Source organism: Thamnophis elegans, chromosome 3 (assembly GCF_009769535.1).
Source record: "Thamnophis elegans isolate rThaEle1 chromosome 3, rThaEle1.pri, whole genome shotgun sequence".
Classification (NCBI taxonomy): domain Eukaryota; kingdom Metazoa; phylum Chordata; class Lepidosauria; order Squamata; family Colubridae; genus Thamnophis; species Thamnophis elegans.
In genome coordinates, this window is record NC_045543.1 from 63282456 (window position 1) to 63303909 (window position 21454).

Here is a 21454-nt window from a genome sequence, read left to right on the forward strand (position 1 = left end):
GGACACTAGTTCATTTCTTTGCCAGCCTTTGATATTCATTATAATCTTTCTCCCTTCAACATTCAGATTTGTGGTTTAAAATGTTAAAAGTCAGCAATTGCGCGCGCGCACACAGACAGACAAATAACTTGCATGCTGCAACAACGAATTAAAATATGCCTAGAATGTATAAAGGCCATGGTGCAAATAGTTGCTTGAATTCAGCACCTCTAACGGATTTTCATAGAAGTGATAACTTGTAATTGTGAATTGGCACACTGTCCTCTAACTTATTTTAGTACAGTAGTGTTAACTAAGACAGTGTTTATCATCCCACAGCAAGAACTTGGAAGCAACATTGCATTTACAGTTTTGTAAATGCTGGTTCTTTTTTCCCTTTTTGCATTCCAGTTATATCCGCACTTGTAAACTAGCTGATCATTTGCTTGTACTAATGTCACTCCAAGTGTTTTAAGTATTTGGCAGGAGAAGAGAGAAGGGAAAGGGAAGCACGTTTTGCTTCCCTCCTTGAAATCTTTGTGGCACCCTGATTGTCTGAGAGATGTTCAGAGACAAAGCATATGACCTGAAAATTCAGACATAAATTAATAAAATGTGAAGTGTCGGGCCATTGGGAGGTAGGAGAAAAATGCTATGGGGTCTCTGACTGACAGCATTGTCATGGCTTAATGTAGAACAATTAGCATCACTTCATCCTTTTGTTCAAGTCCATCATCTTCAGTGACAACAATAAACAAGTAGTAACACAGGACATCAAAGTATATTTGCAGAGGACGACACACGGGACATGCTGTCATCAAATGTTATCTTTCTGATTGGGTCATCTGTCTATTTTCTTCTCCTTTCCCCTTACTATGTTTAGTGTTTGCATCTGTTTATGTGACTACTACAATTTTCAGTAAATAATCAGTCGGGGGTATCTAGGTGGCTGCTGCGAGCAGCGGCCACTGTACCGGAATGGTGCTTTGCAGGGCCCACCTGCCCGCCCTCATTCCTTACCTTTATTTGAGCTAACCGGACCATTTGTGCATGCGTGCACAGCATACGACGCCTGTGCGACCTCCGCCAAGTAGCTGGAGTGTCGCAGGCGGTGAGTGCGCATGTGTCCGCAGCGTGCATGCCCGTGATGGACACCCAGCCCCGTCGCAGCGTACCGATTGCGACGGTTTCTGGAACCCACCACTGATCTAGATGCATTCATTTGCTACAGATGATCCGGGCTTCTGCAGACCTGAGTTTTAATTTTCAAAATGTTGGCATTTATAGAATATGCACGTGAGAGACAATGTCTTCAGTCTGATTCCTTCACCCAACCATGCAACATTTGTATCTGGCCCATGATTTTTAAAATGCTATTGCCAGTTTTGTTGCATGATCATCTCTTCTAGGACGGTTATTTGCAAAGGCAGCAAAAAACTTTAAAAATGCAATTCCGTTCTATTCATCTGTGGCCACCTATTAGTCAGCTAATATTTTGAGTTAAGGAGATAAGTACTGTTGAGAGTTATACTGTATTTTGAGGAAGAAATGCAATTTACTTTCTCATTGTTTTTTTTTTTCAAAATCCCTCTATTGTTTTTATGAGTAATTCAGGCTAGCGAATATACCTAATACTGTATATACTCGAGTATAAGCCTAGTTTTTCAGCCCACTTTTTGGGCTGAAAAAAGCCGCCTCGGCTTATACTCGAGTCAGTGAAAAATTTGCCCGAAATGGAGGAGAAAAAGGGGCGGGGCCATGCCGCTGGGTGACACTCGTGAATGGCCCAGTGCCCCTGTGAGTTTCCCCTCCCTCTGTGTCAGTTTGCCGCGCAGCGCGCACCGCACCGTCCCCCCTCCTCACGTTCTAATGTAATGCAGGGCTGTCTTACGATTCCCCTTCCTCCCCCTCCTGCCGCTCTGCAACGATGTCCCACCTCCTCCTTGTTATGGCAAGCAGCCACATAGCGATGTCCCACCTCCTCTGGTACAGTGATCCAATGATAGGAATCACTGTGCCGTGTGTCATAGGAGGCGGGACATCGCTCCCGCGGCTGCACGGGACATCATCATCACAGCGGGACATCAGCATCATGAGGTGAGTGAAGTATTTCATTGAATACACCGCTAGTTTACTGTTTTTCTTTGAAATAAATATTCAAAAACATTATTGGTATCTATTTTTATTTTTGAAATTTACCGGTAGCTGCTGCATTTCCCACCCTAGGCTTATACTCGAGTCAATAACTTTTCCAGTTTTTTGTGGTAAAATTAGGTGCCTCGGCTTATATTCGGGTCGGCCTATACTCGAGTATATACGGTACTCCTCCTTTTTCCTCCTTATCCCACAACAACCTTGTGAAGTGAGTAGGGCTCAGAGAGAATGATTACCCCAAAGTAACCCATCCAGCTTTCCTGCCTAAGGTGGGACGGGAGCACACGGCCTCCTGGTTTCTAGCCTGATGTCTTAATTACTAGACCAAAGTGGTTTTCCAATTTGTTTGTCGAAAGCCATTGGTTTGTTACATTTGTTAGTCAAGAATTGTAATATAGAAGGTTAACAACTATGTTCCTAAAAGTTTCCTTCGCCACACCCCCAGAAACTCCCATCATCTCTTGCTTTTGCTACTTTGCATCTTTTTTTGCATCTTTTGCATCTTGCTTTTGCTACCATAACCACTTTCAGAAACAGCAACTGCACCAAACAAACAAACCAAACAAACAAAAGCATGTTTCCTTTGATTTAAATAGACATGCAAAGACATGAAGTTTGTAACACTCTTTTACTCTTTTAGTTGGAATAACATGTTGACTTAGCAACTTTTAGATGAGACAAAAGGTGCTTTTTCAAGAGGCAAGTGGACTTTCTGGTTTTTCTTTGAAGATGTTCCGTTTCTCATCCAAGAAGCTTCTTCAGCTCTGACTAGAAGGTGGGGAATGGATTTATACTCCTTGCAGACAGCTGGTCATTTGCATTCTTTTAGCGAGTTGTTAAGGCCACCAGGAGGTTTATCTGTGTCATCGCCTGAGTGGTGCAAATAGGTATGGAGTCTTCTTGGAAATGTTGAGAGGACTATGTTGTAGACTGGAGATAGATGATGTCTCCCCTTGCCTCTTGAATAAGCATCTTTGGGACAACCATGACCTGGATGACTGAGAATTTCCATAACTTTTAGATGGGACCTTGCTGGCTGTATTAATTGTAATATTCTAGGGCAGGGGTGTAAAATTGAAGGTCCATGGGTCAGATCCAGCCTATGGGGTGCTTAGATCTGGCCTACGGGGCCAGCCAGGTAATAGTGATATACCAGCCTGTGGTGCCTCTGCCAGCAAAAACGGAGCTCCGGAAGGCTGCGGGCTGTCCTCCGGAGCTCCGTTTTTGCTGGCAGAGGGTTGTAGGAAGCTGTTGCAGCCAAAAATAGGCTTGTGACCCCATTTTCACTTTCAGACACCCCTGACATGAGTGACATCAAGCTGGCCATGCCCACCTGCCTTTGCCCACCCCAGCCTTCCAAGGTCAAACACAGCCCTCAATGAAATTGAGTTTGACACCCCTGTACTAGGGCTTCCAAAGAGTCAATCTGGCATAGTAGTTAAGGCATTTGTCTAAAAGTTGGGAGATCTTGAGTTCTAGTCCCAGCCTAGGCAAAACGACATGGTCTTTACTTTCTCTGAAGAAGAAAGCAAAGATAATATCTATAGCGATAGGCACCTGCGATGCAATCCCAAAACATTTGAACACCATCGGCATTGACAGAATTGCAACCAGTCAATTGCAGATGCTTTACTTAGAATAGCTTACATCCTGCAATGATACCTTTAATATTGTTAAACAACAGCATCTGCCTATCCTAGGTCCTTAGGAAGGACTCATTGGGCAGATAAAAACGCCAAATCCAGTCTAAACATCTGGTAAGAGCCGAGGTGGCGCAGTGGTTAAATGCAGCACTGCAGGCTACTTCAGCTGACTGCAGTTCTGCAGTTCGGCTGTTCAAATCTCACCAGCTCAGGGTTGACTCAGCTTTCCATCCTTCCGAGGTGGGTAAAATGAGGACCCGGATTGTTGTTGGGGGCAATATGCTGACTCTGTAAACCACTTAGAGAGGGTTGAAAGCCCTATGAAGCGGTATATAAGTCTAACTGCTATTGCTATTGATTATACAACCAACTATGATGACAATAATAATAGAAATAGAACAACTGTGCAAAAGGAAGCAAAGTTAGTACCAGTATTAATAGGCCACTTGGGTGCAGTTCGGAAACAACAGAAATAACATTTGAACATCATCAGCATTGACAAGCTCACCATCCATAAATTGCAAAAGACAGCTTTATTCGGAACAGCTTACATCCTACGATGATACCACTAACATCATCAAACATCAACATATGGCTATGCCAGGTTCTTGAGAAGGACTTACTAGACGGATAAAAATGCCAAATCCAGTTTAAACATATATCTAAGTGTGTGACAAACCATAACAATCCCTCTGTAGCTATCCCTACTTGTGGGGGGAAGGACAGTTGAGGTTCTGATGAGGTTGAGAGCTACACTCATTGTAGTGTATTCTATCAGAAGAGTCACCCACATCAGACAGGTCTTAGCAGATGTGCCAGACTAATCATATCCATCAGCCATTTAATAAGGAGAAAAAAACAGAAAAAAGAATCCTATATATTGGATCTGTTGTCGCCCAGGTAAACATGGACCGCTAATATGATGATACCTTTAATAAAAATAAAAGGTAAAGGTTCCCCTTGCACATATGTGCTAGTTGTTCCCAAATCTAGGGGGCAGTGCTCATCTCCATTTCAAAGCCGAAGAGCCAGCGCTGTCCGAAGACGTCTCCGTAGTCATGTGGCCGGCATGACTAAATAGTGAACCTGCACAGAACGCTGTTACCTTCCCACCAAAGATGATTCCTATTTTTCTACTTGCATTTTTACATACTTTCAAGCTGCTTGGTTGGCAGAAGCTAGGACAGATAATGGGAGCTCACTCTGTTACACGGCATTAGGGATTCGAACCGCCGAACTGCCGACTTTCTGATTGACAAGCTCAGCATCTTAGCCAATAAGCCACTGTGTCCCTTAATATTATTATTAATATTATTAAATAATATTATTTAATAATATTATTAAAAGCACCCACCCATTTCTTCCCTGGGAAGAACTCGATAGGTGGACAGAAACGTCAAATCCAATCTAAACATCTGGCTGACTCTGCCAACTAATCATAATAATAACATTTAAAGTGAACCCCATGCAAGAAAGTTTACCACTCCTGAAGTGTAGGATGCTTTCAAAAAAGGAGGAAAATCCACTCTATAAAACACAGGGCAGTTAAGATAAAACTGACTCTGTAACTGATTCTGCAGTTGTGGTGCATAAGCTTTTTATTTCTAAAGATTTGTTATATCTTTCTTTTAATGCAATTATATGTGTTTTGAATGATTGTTTTGAACCTGAGGACAGTGGGGGAAGTATGTTTCTGCTTTCTTTTTCTTTGGCTGCCTCCTTAACAAACATAAGAAATCTATTCAGAATAAAGAGCTTTAATATCCTTGGATTTCTCCCACAACATGCAGGCATTTTGCTGCATTGTCTTCCATCTAGCGGTTCCTTTTTAATGACAGTATTGAGAAAGGTCCTAAAGTGGAATAATTGAGACAAAAGGAGACTGGGATCTCACACAACTTGTATAGGCTTTATTAGATCTTGACAAATAGAAGTTATTTGGTTGCAAATAGATAGTTATTATTTTTGCACTCTGATGCACTTTGTGTTGCAATGATTTTTGCTGAGAAAGGATACCTTCTGTACCAATACGTTAATGCAATTTTTGAGTTTTGTGGCTTGCTTGTCTTGACATCATACCAATTTTGGTCAATAAACATTAGCAGCAATCAAACAATACTTTCTCACTGTGGACGTACTGGAGGAACAAATGAGGAACAAATTTACCTGTTTTTTTGGCAATCGTACTAAAACAATTTGGAGAAAAAGAGAGCAAGACTCATCCCCAATTTACAAACTCTGTTGGAAAGAAAATACCCTTTGTTTGATCTCAGTGTGATTCTGCATTGAAACTAAAAAGCAGTTAGAGTATTAATGCATTCGTATTCCAAACCAAGCATTAACCAAACTAAATATCAACAGAAATGTCATCTGGCAGTCTTCCGCATCACCTACTTTGCAAAAGCTTATCCATACTTCAGCACTATCATAAATGTGTAACTGAGAAAAAAACATGATGAAATTAGATTCAGATTAATCATTAAACCCAGATTTAAAATTCTAGAGACTGTAAAAGAACTGAGTAAGGGAGGCATATTTTATGATTTCTTTTAAACAGTAATAGAAGAGACAGCTTCACCTTCCACAATTGATAGATTCTAAGGTCTAGGCAAAAAGCAGAATCATTTATGGATCTGAAGTATATTCGGATTGTCCCATCAAAGATTTAAGAGTCAAGGGCAAACCAAACAAGATAGACCATTCCATGAGTTATAACAGCCAAAGCTGTACAAGGATGTCCCATCATGAGCACTTGGAATTCAACCAGATATCATGCACTAACCAGTACAGCAATTTCAGCTGAAGGATATTATTCTAGAGCAGTGATGGCTAACCTTTTCTGGATGGAGTGCCCAAAGTATGCACATGCACGAATGTGTCTGCCCAACCCCCCCAAATGCAATGTGTGCCCCTGCACATGTGTCCTGCCCCTTGCACATGTGTGCATGCATACCCACACATGCCCCAGCCCCTGTGCATGCGCAGACCCAATGACCAGGTGGCCAGCAGGAGGTGCAGGTGCATCCATGGTGGAGCTGAACTAGGGCTACGGGTTGTGGACCCACAGATAGGGTGCTGTATGCCACCTGTGGCTTGTGGACCCATAGAGAGGGCACTGTGTGCCACCTCTGGCACACGTGCCATAGGTTCTCCATCACGGTTCTAGAACTTTGAAGCTTCGTTTTGAAGTCTTTGTCATCCAAATTACATTTGTGAGCTTATTTTGCTACTGAGCCTTCCCCACATGACACAACAGTAGGAAGAAATCCAAACCTTGTTTTCTCCTCTCCACAATGGTGTTTTGATACCTAGCTAAGGCTGAGCACTAGGAAGGGTCTCCAAATTTAAAGCATTCTGTTTCATGTCTTGTTTTCTAGCTCAGGTTCTCACTTTTGTTCGACTCACTACTTTTCTAATTAGTCTGTTTTTGTCAGTTGCAATATCTGTCTTCCACATCTGAATTTTTCTGTTAGTCTTAGTTTGCTTTCAACTATTGGCTTCCTTGGCTCCAAAACCTACAGTATTTATGATTTGGAAAAGAAAAGAAAAAAAGCAAGCGAGCATGCAGGCAAACAAATCAACAGTATCTGTTGTAAACAGGCAGCAAAAAGAAAAGTTGTGGAGAATGGCATGTATGTGTATATTTACTCCAGGGTGAAGGAAGGCTTCTCTTAAACCTCTACCATGCTTCACTGGATAGCCCTTCTCCTGGCGCAATACGGGACACATCTTCTGATAGGAAGGAAGTGGGATCAGGCATCTAGGGACAACAGCCTTGGCAAGGACATTTCAAGTTGGTGGTGGAGTTGATGTTCCAGCAAGCCCTTGTGACTTCTTGTGCCCACCACCACCTGAAACCTTTCAGACTCTAAAGTCCAACCATCTGTCCCAAGCAGAAATATGTAGTAAAAATTCAACAGTAGAGAGCAGAATTCTATAGATCAAAGAGGACTGTCAAAAAAAGAAAGGAAGTTTACATAGGAGCCAATGCTGAAATGTAAACTGCTGCAGATGGCTGTCCAGTGGAAGCTCAGCATAGTGGATTTATTGGCCTCCCTCCCTCCCTGGGAACAGATGCTGAGAGCTTTACAAGGCTGGGCTTTGTTACCTTTACCTTGCTGTGTCATACCTAGGACTCTGAATATTAGCTTCTCGTGTCTTGCTTTGTCCCCTGGATTTGTTGCTTGTTACTAAGATTCCTGGTCTTAATGGTACCTAGCATTTACAGTTGTCTTGTGGCATTTTTAGTAATTCTATTAAACATGACAATTTGCAACTATAGAAACTTAATACAAACTTTTGTAAAATTATTTTACAGGTGAAAGAATAAAAAGAAAAGGAAGATGCAGGGAAAAAAGATTAGAAATAGAGAAATAGAAAAGAAATAAAAGTAAAACTATAGTAAAGAAAAATAAAGAACACATTCTTCTTTCCATATTCCATCTCTTACCTATAAATAAATCCATAAAGCTTCATCATTTCAGCCTTGGTGTCACCCAAAAATCCATTAAGAGTTACCTGAAATAACAATATTTCTATATTAATCTTGATCAAATAAATCATGTGTGTGTGTGTATTTGTGCTGATAAATAAATAAAGGGAGACTAGTATAGATCTATTTCAAGCTATTTAGCTCTCATCAGCTAGCCATACCCTTACTGGGATTCGAAGGGTATGGCTAGCTGATGAGAGCTAAATAGCTTGAAATAGATCTATACTAGTCTCCCTTTATTTATTTATCAGCACAAATATAACACAAAAAATATAACAAAGACAACAGTAAAAAATATTGGGTTTCTGTCGTGATGGACTCTTGTGACGAGCCGATTGACAGATAATGGACATGTACGTATGTACGTACACACACACACACACACACACACACACACACACACACACACACACACACACACACATATATATATATATATATATATATATATATATATATATATATATATATATATATATATGCATGCACACGCACACACACACAACACAGTTTCCCCAAAATAAGCCATAACATGATTTTTCAGAATGCCCATAAATTAATCCCTACCCCCAAAATAAGGCCCAGTTAAGATAGTCAACCAGGTGGACATATTTAGTACTGTATTTCCCTGAAAATAAGAGCAAACTGAAAAATAATACCTAATGCGTCTTTTGGAACAAAAAATAATATAAGACCCAGTCTTATTTTCGAGGAAACGCAGGTATTATTTCTTTTTACTTATAAAGAACTTGATCATTAGTCTTTTCAAATAAAGTCCTAAAAATTGAATTATTTTTATTTCTTTTTTGCCCTTCTAACAAAATTCTTCAAAGGTTAATTAGCCTATTTTATAAATCCAATGCAGGAAAATTATCCAGATAACTCTCCTTGCTGATTATTTGTATATCCCATTTAATTATTAAGACATCAGCGAGTTTCTTCGTTCAGTATAACATCTTTTTAAATATCATTTTTTAGCCTGTCATTTGTAAATCCACATTCAAATCAGTCTCAGTCATATCCATAAATACTTGTTTCTCTTCCATAGCAATTTTTTTTAACTAAATGTATCTATCAGACATTTTTAAAATTAACTTCTGGGCCTATTGTTCAAAAATATCCTTCAATATGTTTAGTGATAAACTATTTTTTTCATTCTGTATTAGTAAGCTAAGCTTTAGTATTTCTCTCTTTTTATTATAATTTTACTTACTTTTAATTGTTATGTAGTATCCAATTTTTAAATTCTTTTTTAAGAATTCAAAACAAAGGCATTTTTATGGGTGGGATTCTTCATAATCAAATCCAAAATTATATTTCATATTTATCTGGATCCTTAGTTCATTTCAAAAATCAACGCTTTAATCAACTTCTGCTATTTATTCCAGGAAAAAAATGAAGTCTTTAAACTTGTTTTTAACACTTTTTTTTTTTTTACTAAAGATGGACAGAAACTCATTCAGTACTATAAAATGTATTGAATTTAAATTTTTTAATAGCTGAAAAGAAGTTAACAGGCATATTCTAGAAGTGATTGGAAAAAGAAATATGTAAACCAATGTCCTTTTTAAGTACCAACCGTGGTTTGAGCAAAATGGCTATTCTCTTGTCCCCCAGAACTCTAAATCTGGTGTCTTACAGTCTCCTTATGAAGAGCAGCTGTCTGGAGTAATTGTGGGTGATTTCTCCTTGTCTGGAGAAAGAACCAGTCTACTTTATACTTCCCCGTTTGGCAGCTCTACTTTTTTGGGAAAACCGTCTTCAGTTCACTATTTCTAGAAGTCTACAGTCATTTTTAAATATTCTGGGGAGGAAAGAGTGCTTCTTTTCTAAAGTACTTCTTGAGCTTTCATGTCAAGGTAGACATCCAGCTTCCTAACTTATTGGTGGGAATCCAGCAGTGTTGGCACAGAAAAATCCATGGCCATGAGCAAGTCAGGGATACACAATGAAACAGGAAGCCTTTCTGTTTCATCCAGAAATCCCCATAGATCTAGTACATGGATGTAACATAGGAGGTGATCTACATTCTGGTCCAAAGAGAGTGTATCAACTCATAGTCTCTCTTTAAATGCATCTCTTTAAATGCATTATTGATAAAATCTGTCTCTCTAACCCAGGGGAATCAAGCTCAAGGCTCGTGGGCCAGATCCAACCCATGGGGTACTTAGATCTGGCCTATGTGGCAGCCCTGGAATCAACAAAGAACTGGCCTGAGGTGCCTCTTCCAGCAAAAACGGAGCTCGGGAGGGCATGCACATCTTCCTGAGCTCCATTTTCAGCTGTGATGGCTTCCTGCAACCTTCTACCAGCAAAAACAGAATTCAGGAGGGCCCTTGGGCACCACAGGCGCCCCTGACATGAGTAATGTTGAGCTGGCCACACCCACACTAGCCACGCCTATCTGGCCCCCCGAGGTCAAACACAACCCTGATGTGGTCCTCAATGAAATCGAGTTTGACACCCCTTCTCTAACTTCATCTATATCCTATGATAGCAAAAAATGATTGGTGGATCTTGTTGCTTGCTAGATAAGAAAGGAGGAGGGAATGGCAGTTGGTCTTACCTGAACTGCATGTTAAAAAGAAGGTGTGGGAGGAGTAACACATGGGTATTAACCCAACCCTTTTGCCCTGGAGACTGAGGTAATCTTTGAGGCCACACCTACGTTCCTCCTTCTGACCTCCCAGATTAACCGATGGTTGTAGCAGAGCACCTGGAAGGAAGGAACAAAAAACAGCACAAGCACACATCCTTCCTGTCTGGCCCTGACTGACCACTGAGCTAACTCAGGCCCCTGGCGCGGGGCGCCCTAACAAAGGGGGGAAAGTGACTCCTCCCACACCTTCTTTTAAACATGCAGTTCAGGTAAGACCAACTGCCAGCTTGCAAAGTGAGGTGTAGGAGGAGTAACACATGGGATATACCAAAGCTAGATGTCCTAGGGAGGGATCAATGGGCCTGAGCCCCTCGAGAGTCTAAGACTCCCTGCAGAACCCTCCTACCGAAGGCTGCTTCTGCAGAGGCATAAGCATCTAGTCAGTAATGCCTAATGAACGGCGAAGGAGACGACCAGGCAGTGGCCTGGCAGATCTCCTCTATGGGGGCCTGGGTGGCCCAGGCTGCTGAGGTGGCCGCACTTCTGGTGGAGTGCGCTGTGATGCCCTCTGGAACCTGAATTCCCCATGCCTCGTAGGCCTGTGAAATGGTCACCCTGATCCACCTGCTAATGGTGGCCGGGGAAACCTTAGTGCCTCTGGTGGACGGTTGATATGACACGAAGAGAGCTTCTGAATGCCTAAAGGGTGCTGTGCACTTCAGGTAGATGTGCAAGGCTCTTCTGACGTCCAACCTGTCCCAAGATCTTTCCCTATCCCTGGAGGGCTGCGGACAGAAGTCTGGCAGAACTATCTCTAGAGCCCTGTGGAAGGGGGAATTGACCTTGGGCATGAACGCCCAAGGTCAATTCTGAGGATGACCCGGTTCTCTAAGAAGGTGCAGAGGTCCGCTCTGCTGGAGAGAGCGTTGATCTCAGATACTCTCCTGGCCGAGGTGATGGCAACTAGGAAGATGACCTTAAGGGTCAGGAATTGTAGGGAAACTTCCCTCAGGGGTTCGAATGGTGCCTCCGTCAATGCTTGGAGGACCGTGGGTAAGTCCCAGGTAGGGAATCGATGGACCACTGGGGGTTTCAGATTTGCCGCTCCCTTAAGGAAGCGCTTTAGGACCAGATGTTGGGACAAGAGTGGAGCATCCACCCCCCCAGGACCATGGAGAGAATAAAGACCTGTTTTCTAATGGTGCTGGGGGCCAAACCTTTCTACAGATCTTCCTGTAGGAAGTCCAGAACCAAGGGTATAGAAGCCGAGGCAGGAACTATGTCCTTTGCCTTACACCAATCAGCAAAGGCCACCCAGGAGGCGTTGTAGATGCGGGTAGTGGACTGCCTCCTGGATGCCTCGATGGTCCTAATGACCTTTGAGGAAAAATGGGCTCCTCTCAGCTGTTCCCGCTCAATTGCCAGACCGTCAGATGGAGCCACTCCACATCCGGATGCTCCAGAGACCCCCGGTGTAGGGACGCCTTCCCTGGGGGGATCCTCCAGTGGGGAGCTGAGGACAGCTCCACCAAGTCTGCTAGCCAGGGGCGGTGTGGTCAGAAGGGAGCCACTAGTACCATCTCTGCTCCCTCTGACACCAGCCTCCTCAGAACCCCGGGGAAGGGGGGAAAGGTGTAGAGTAGACCTGGTGGTCATCTGCAGCGAAGGGCGTCAGTGTCCATGGCTCCTCTGGATGGGAACCTCGATACGAAGTTCAGCAGCTGGGCATTCGCTGGGGTCGCGAAGAGATCCACTGCCAGGCCCCCCAACCTCTCGCAGATCTGCCGGAAGACGCTGGGATGGAGCTGCCATTCTCCATTGTCGACCGTCTCCCTGCTGAGCCAGTCTGCTTGCTGGTTCTCCGTCCCGGAGATATGTTCCGCTCGGATGGACTGGATATGCCTCTCTGCCCAGTTTCCTAACCGGAGGGCCTCGTCGCGGAGGGCCTTGGAGTGGGTGCCCCCTTGCCTGTTCACGTGGGCCTTGGCTGCCACATTGTCCGTCAGGACCAGGACATGATGTCCGGTCACCGTGGTCTTGAAGTGTCGTAGGGCCAGGTGGATGGCCCTGAGCTCCAACCAGTTGATGTTGTTGCGCAGATCTGTTGGTGTCCAGTGGCCCTGGGCTATCTGAGCCTCCAGGTGTGCTCCCCAGCTGAACAGGCTCACGTCCATTGAGAGTACCTTCCTTGCTGGTTCCTTGAAGAGGGATCCTTTGTCCGATACTGGGGTCAGCCACCAACGGAGCGAGAGCAACACCTGGGGCGACACTCAAACCTTGAATCTGGCGTTGCTCATCTCTGCCTTCTGGTATTGAAGCAGGAACCACTGAAGCTCCCTGGCGTGTAGGCGAGCCCAAGGCACGATCCCTAGAGTTGAATTTCCCAAGGAGCTTGGAAAGAACTACAGGGACAGAGCGTAATTTGTGAACCTCATGAATCAGCTGCACAATGCTGTCCTTTCGCTCCTGGGGAAGGAAAACCTCCCCCAACACCGAATCTATAATAGATCCGAGGTGCTGGAGCCTGGTAGATGGGACCAGCTGGCTCTTCTCTAAGTGGATAGAGAACCCCAGGGACCTGAGAGTGTCAATGGTGGTCCCCAGGTCCTGCCTGGCCGTGGTTGGGGACCTGGCTAGGACGAGGATGTCATCTAGGTAACAAAACAGACAGACGGGTAAGGAGCGCAGGTGACCTGCGGCTGCAGCCACTACCTTGGTAAAGGTCTTGGGGGCTGAGGCCATCCCAAAGGGTAGGGCCCTATATTGAAAGTGATTGCCCTCATGGGAAAACCTAAGGAACCTGTGATGTTCCGGGGTGATTCTGATGTGAAGGTAGGCCTCCGTGAGATCGATGGAGGCCAGGAAATCGCCCTGTCGGATGCCCTCTAAGATGGATTTCAGAGAAGCCATCTTGAACCTACGGTACACCACCCTGGAACTGAGTAGTTTAAGATCCAGGATGGCTCTCCACCCCACCTGAACTTTTGGGAACCAGAAACAGGTTTGAATAGAATCCGGAACCTCTCTCCCCCTCTGGGACCCTCTCTATGGCCCTGATATCTAATAGGTGTTTGATGGCCTTAGCCTTAAGGGCCGATTTGGCCGGATCAGCAGAGGAGGCGAAGGTGCGGAACCTGTTAGGGGGTTGCGAGCAGAACTCCGGCTGTATCCCGAGCCTAACAGTCTGGAGGACCCCCTCATCTGAGGTGACGCGCTCCCAAGTATCCGCGAAAAGAGAGAGGCGGCCGCCAATGGGGTGATCCATGGACGGGTCACTTGAACCTGCGGAATGGGTGACCGCCCCCTCCTCGAAAGGGCCGCTCTGCTGCTGGTCCCTGAACCTGTCCCTAAAAACTGTCTATCCCCTTGTCTGTGGAACCTGGGGGTCTGGTACCTTGAATCTGGGTGTCCGATTCAGGCGGGCGGTAAGGTGTTCTCCTTGAGTAGGGGGCGTGTCGGTGATCCGACCATCTGGTTGTGGCTGGGAGAACCTTCCGCTTGTTTTTGTCCTCCACCAGAAGAGGATTCAGCGAGGCACCGAAGAGTTTGTCCCCAGCGTAGTCTGCTTCTGCTAAGTGCCATTTGGCTCGGGACTCCGCCTGCCAGTGGTGCAACCACAGCAGGCATCAGGATGCTACAGAGGAAGATAAGGCTCAGGACGCATACTTAACTGCATCCAGTGTGGCGTCAGCTGAGAATTGTGTGGCTGCCAGCACCTTCGAGATGTCCTGCAGCAGTTGTACCTTCGTGGCCGGGGTCCTGTTTCTCAGCTGTTCCAGCCACAGCACAGTAGATCTGTTGAAAAAAGATGCAGAAGCGGCCGCCCTAATGGCCCAGGTTATTGCATTGAATGTTTTACGCAAAACGGTCTCTGCCTTCTTATCCTCTGCTTTAAGGCAGTTGGCAATGTCTCCTGTCACCACAGTTGAGGCTGAGGCTAGGGTGGCGACCGGATTGTCTACCTCTGGGAGCTGGAATGCTTGGGCAAAGGTGGGATTGAGGTTATAGAACCTCTGCTCATTTCCCCCCGGATTGGGAAAAGATCCTGGCTTAACCCACTGGGATTTAAGAAGGAACATCTCTGGAGTGGGAATCTCCTCCTTCTCTACCTGGGGTCTATGGAAGGGACCCTTCTTGCTACTCCTGCTGGTGCTAGGCATGGCAGCATCCAGGTCTGCTGTGGCCCTGGCCTTACAGAGTAAGGAACTAAACAAGGAGGGGGGAAAGAGACCAGTGATGTTGGGGGCCTCCGGAGCCTGGGCATCCTCATCCTCCTTCAGCTCCACTTCTTCTAAATCTGAGGCTTCACTGGCAGTGGAAGGGGAGGGAGACCTGGGCTCTCTGGCAACAGAGGCTCTGGAAAGGCTCTGATGATCCCTGGGCTGGTCCCAGGAAGATCTATGTTTGGGACCCTGGGACTGATGCTTCATCCCAGAGGCAATCCCTTGAGCTATGGCCCTGGCTAAAACCTCCTGAAAACTATCCAGGAGCTCTGGGAGAGAGGGACGGAGCTCTGGAGGCTGTAAGCAGTCCCTTGCCTCTGGTGATTGTGGTGCCAGCCTGTGCCCTGCAGGGCTGAGCCTCCTGCGACCAAAGGGATCTCCCCTTGGCTCAGATGAGTGAGCAGGTGAAAGGTCGGGAGGCGAAATGGAGCTGTGCCCTCTGCCTGAGCTCCTGGGGGAGCCAGAGTGGGTCTCCTGGGCCTCTGCCAGCATAGGGAGCCTGCGGGGGGAGCGTGACCTGGAAGGGGATGGGATGATGGTCACCCTAAATCTTCTAGTGGAGGCCCTGGTAGCTCTACCCCCTTTAGTATGGGTCTCCTTCCTGCATGCCCTGGGGTGCCTCTCCTGGTGGGGGACCTCCCTCTGGTGGCCTGGAAAGCTCCCTTGGAAGTCCCTTCGGCTGGATCTGGGTCTCCTAGGGATCTAGGCCCAGCACCGCCACTCCTCGCCACCTCCGCCATGCACTTACAATTCTGCCGATCACCCCTCCTCGCTTTCTGCCGGCTCAGCTGTTTTGCGTGATGGTCCTCTGCTCACACTTCTTTGTCCAGCTATCGACCCACAGCTCGAGCGCCGGCCCGCACCGAATTCCAGACCCCTCTCCGGATCACTGGCAGAGTGGGGGCCGCTCTTGGCCTCTTCCGGCCTCCTCTGTGCCTCTTGAGCGCTTTCGGCTACCGTAGATGGTAGCCAGTCACGCGCTCACCCATGTGCTCAAGATGGCAGATCAAAATGGCGATCACTGACCTGTGGCCCGAGCTTCTCCTGAAGCTGGGGAGCGTTGGGGCGATCCCTGCCAGATCCCCGGTTCTCCGGAAGCCTGTGTCGAGCAGCTGCGGGCCGAAGGGCTTCTCCACGCACTCCGATTGGTCCAGAGGCTCCTTTCCCTCTTATGCGACCGTCCGGCCGCCAGGGGAGTGCGCGCGTGCTAGCAAGGCAGCAAGGCTTTCACTAGCAGCGCAGAGCACGCTCAAGGAGGGATGCAGCAATCCGATGCTTCTTGAGGTAAAAAGGAAAAAACGCTAGAAGGGAAAAACTTACACAAAAAAAACCCTAGTCTTCCTAGGTGAGGGAGAGTCAGGAAAACACTCCTTCTGGGCTGTAGACTGAGGTTAATCTGGGAGCTCAGAAGGAGGAACGTAGGTGTGGCCTCAAAGATTACCTCAGTCTCCAGGGCAAAAGGACTGGGTTAATACCCATGTGTTACTCCTCCCACACCTCACTTTGGAATCTCTACCGATTGTTTCCTCTAATTTGTCCATATTTATGCTGTTACTGTGGAGGTAGGGCTGAGCCATCAGCAGTTGATTGATTGATGGATGGATGGATGGATGGATGGATGGATTTGCATCAAGCTGGTATCAACTTTTAGCAACCATGTAGTTGGATTTTCTCCAACCTGATCCTCAGTCTCCCAGCACTGCAATCATTACCACTGTAATGAATTCCATCCAATTTGCTGGTGATTTTCTTCTTCTTTTTTTCATTCCAAATCTAATTTATGGCTCATAATTTTCTGCCAATTTAAGGACCAGAAGGATACATATTAATATAGTTGTGAGGAACAGCCCATTGTGAAGAGAAGTCCAGGAGTTAGAAAACAGGCAGCCTGATTCTGCATCACAAAATGTCACCTATAGTTCCAGGCTGCCCTTGGCAAATGTTACCCTTCACTCAACAGAATTAATAGTTGCTATCTCTTTAGCACTATGTTTAGCAATGGCTATGTCAGTTTGCAGAAGTAAACAGACAGATTTATATATGGCTTGAAAATGATGCACTATATATATTGCTGTCACAATTAAATTAAAAACCTATTATAATTGTGAGTCAAATTTCTTGGTCATCAGAACATAGACCAGTATAAAACAAGCAAAAGAGTGATAAGACAGAACCGAACAGAATAATAGAGTTGGAAGGGACCTTGGAGGTCTTCTGCTAAAGCAAGAGATCCTGTACCATTTCAGACAAATGGCTGTCCAGTCTCTTCTTTAAAAAACCTTCAGTGTTGGAGCCCTCACAACTTCTGAAGGCAAGCCATTCCATTGATTAATTGTTCTAACTGTCAGGAAATTCCTCCTTAGTTCTAGATTGCTTCTCTCCTTTTTTAGTTCCCATCCATTCTTGTCCTGCCTTCTGGTGCTTTGAAAATAGGTTGAGCCCCTCTTCTTTGTGACAGCCTCTCAAATATTGGATCACTGCTATCATGTCATTTCTAGTCCTTAAAATAGAATAATAGAGTTGGAAGGGGCCCTGGAGGTCTTCTAGTCCAGGAAACCCTACACCACTTAAGACAAATGATTTTCTGGTCTCTTTAAAAACTTCCAGTGTTGGAGCATTCACAATTTCTGGAGGAAAGTTGTTCCACTGGTCAATTGTTCTAACTGTCAGGAAACTGCTAGTTTCTTCTTTTCATTAGACTAGGCATACCAAACCATATCCCGCAATCATTCCTTATATGTTTTACTCTCCAGCCCCCTAATCATCCTTGTTGCTCTGCACTCTTTCCAGAGTCTCAACATTTTTATACTGACCAATAGTTTTGCTGACCAAAACTGGATGCAATATTCCAAGTGTGGTCTTAATAAGCCTTTATAAAGCAGTACTAGTACTTCATGTTGTCTTTTAATTTTGATCTTTTAATACCTACCTCCTCTACTGAATTTATTCAAACTGTACATTTACCAAACTATCCACATCATATTTTAATTCTTCAGCATTAAGTTTGTGTTTCTTTATACTTCTTTCTAAATGAGATATGTGCCTGGTGAACTATTTGTCTTTCCCTCTCTATCTCTCTCATACACAAACTCTTCAAGATTTGAAACTTGAAGTGTCCAACTTTGGCAACTGTACAACTTGTGGACTTCAACTCCCTGAATTCCCCAGGCAAGCATTCTGGGAGTTCACATTCACAAGTCGTAAAGTTGCCAAGGTTGGACGTAGTAGTGGGGTTCATTTTTTTTTTACTACTGGTTCTGTGGGCATGGCTTTGTGGGCATGGCATGGCTTTGTGGGTGTGGCAGGGGAAGGATAGTGCAAAATCCCCATTCCCTCCCCACCCCACTAAACTGCTTTCCAGCTCCGTTCTCCTGTTCAGGGCAACAAAAGAAGGGAGGCTGGGAGGTAGCGCAGGTGGGCCAGCCTATTTGCTGGTTCTCCAAAATACTCCAAATTGCCGCTACCATTTCTCCAGAACCTGTCAGAACTGGCTGAATACCACCTCTGGTTGGACAACCCTGACCAAACAATTGAGATGCTGTAGTTCTTTATTATCTAGTACACGAACATGAAGTAATTAAGGAAGTATTCTCTTGCCTATTAAGCATCAGTCAGAGCCTGCGCTTGACTAGAAGTTTTTATTGGATTACATTTGATCAGACGTTTCTCTTAGATTATACTGTTTTATGCAAATCCATTTCTTCATTAATGTTGGGAGGTTGAAATGCCCAATAGTACAAAAAAACCCACTAACATTGTGCCTCTAGGAGCTGCAAGATATAAAGTAAATGAGGCATGTGTACTGATTGTCTTCGGCCTACATTATCTGCACAGGAACTATTAAGAAGGTTTTTATATCTCCCTTTCATGCGTCATTTTCTCACTCTATCTAATTAAGAGCTTCGCTTAAACATAATGTGCTAGTATCTAGAAAATGCATTTTTATGGTGCTAAAAGTTCTGTAGTTGGACCATCCCAAAGTAACCAACATTTGCTTGTTCTTATGTTTAATACCTTGTTGCACTGTAAGGTACAATAAAAGTGGGTAGTATTAAAAAGGCGCAACTATTTGTTTAACCATTTCTAGGTGAAGTCCCCTTGTGAAAGACAGTGAAGCCGTTACCATGGCAACTCTACTGTGCTTTGCAGTAGAAGCCATTTTAAGGCAGTACAGTAGAAGCCATTTTAAGGCACCACAGGCTGTATCTTAACAGAACACCCTCCAAGGGATGTTAGGGGTGTCTTACCCCCACAGTATTTGTTTCCAGAGAGTAAGTCATCTGTGTACCAAGTTTGTTTGAAATTGCTCGAGACATTCCAGAGTTATGCTGGAACGAACACACACACACACACACACACACACACACACACACACACACACATGATAGATAGATAGATTATAGATAAATCTTTCTGCAGGGCAGTCACTTTCTCCCAAAGGCAGATTTTCAGATAAATAACAACAGGAGCAATCTATAGGTGTTTCACTGTCCATTTCAAAACCCTTCTCCCTTTCTCACCTCCAGCACTTCCGTTTTGAAGGGGAGAGTATCTTGACGTCAAATCAAAAAGCAAGATGCCTCTTCTGTGGTGTTTCTGTGCCTCTTGGTAGTTAATGAGAATTTTATTCAACAGCAACCCATTTCGAGGCAAAATCATGTTAAGCTGCGAGACCCCAAGCTCACACTCCAATCCCCTAGGTTCAAGCCAATTAGTCCACCAGATTTCCTAGTCAAGCAAGTTTCTGGCCCCTTGGGACGCAGAAACAAGTGTGGAATCACTGAAGCAGGAGGCTCCTACAACTATAATTTGTCATGTACAAGAGTTTTGAATGAGAGAGCAATTTGATCTTGAAATGCAACACAAGACTTGATTGGGGGGGGGGAATACCAATAAAAGAGAATGACTCTCTGCCTACTGTCCTAACAAGCCTGTTCAGATTGGAAATGAACAAATGAAACACTTTGAGGGACATATACTGTATGGGGTCTAAACCAACTTGGTCTGACTGAAGAAGCTACTTGGATAAGCAATGAAATGTTTCAAACTCAAAACAAAAGCAGTCCAGTTGCCATGAGTCAACTTTCAGGGTTCAGGGTTGAACTCTGGGGTCCTTGGTGCTCTCGGGATTATTTTGCAGATGTTTCATTACCAAACTATGTATCATCATTAGTGCTGTTGTGGCCCGCCGGCGGCCTGTGGAGCTGGCCGCAGAGTTGGACAGTGAGGAGGTTGAGGAGGAACATGGGCCAATCTTGGAAGCTGAGAGAACCTCAGACGAGGGCTCTGCATCGGAGGCAGAGAGAGAACTAGACAGCAGTGAGGCAGAGGAACAGCTGGAGCCTGTTCCCAGTGTGTGCATGCATAGAGCTGCCAGAAGACAAAAACACTAAGAAAGCAGGGTCGACTTGGGAGTAAAGCCACACCTTGGAGATGATTGGCTCCTCCCATAGGAAACAAAAGAGGAGCAAATGGGAAGTGGGCTTTTGCAGGAAACAATAAGTTCATTGCGTCATGTCAAGAGAGGAAAAGTTCTGTTTGTAATTATAAGCGACTCTCTGCCAAGTTTTGCCTTGCCCTCCGTTTGGAAGTAGTTATTTGGCAGCTTGCCAAATGAGATAAGGTATGTATTTGATAAACAACCCTCTGAAAGACTGTTGGCTAAACCTTGTGGACTGAATGAAAGGAATTCACAGTTGTGTAAGTAAAAGGGATTTTGCCGGACCAAGACTCCTCTTCTTGCTTGTTAAGGAATCCTGGGTCAGAACAGTGCCAAAGGAGAGTCAGGGTTGCTTTTATTTTTATATACAAAAATTACCAATCGAGAGGAGGGGGGTCCATTTTTCTGCTAACTTCATTCATCCAGGATGTCAAGGTATGCTCGTGTGTGTATTCTTAATAATTTAGTCACAATATTGTTTTTAAACTTCCGTGGCTCTTTAGGCTCACTCTTTTCAACAGAAGTCAAATACAAAGCCTTTAAGAGCACTTGAATAAAACTGTATTGTATCTTTATGACAACATCATGTTTTCCTTTATTCCCACTTCCTGGATGACTCAGATAACATTCTAGAGAATATCAGTGATGATATCATATAACCATATTGACTAATAGGTATTTGGAAGGAAGGAAGGAAGGAAGGAAGGAAGGAAGGAAGGAAGGAAGGAAGGAAGGAAGGAAGGAAGGAAGGAAGGAAGGAAGGATCCAATAAAACACAACAAAAGAGCCATTCTCCATACGATTCCAACCTATAGTTAAGTTGCTGAAGATGCAAAGAAATTGCACAGACACACCATATAGTTGGTAGCAGGGATTTAGTGGGTGTTGTCTGCACAATATGGGTGCCATGTACAGGTAACAGAG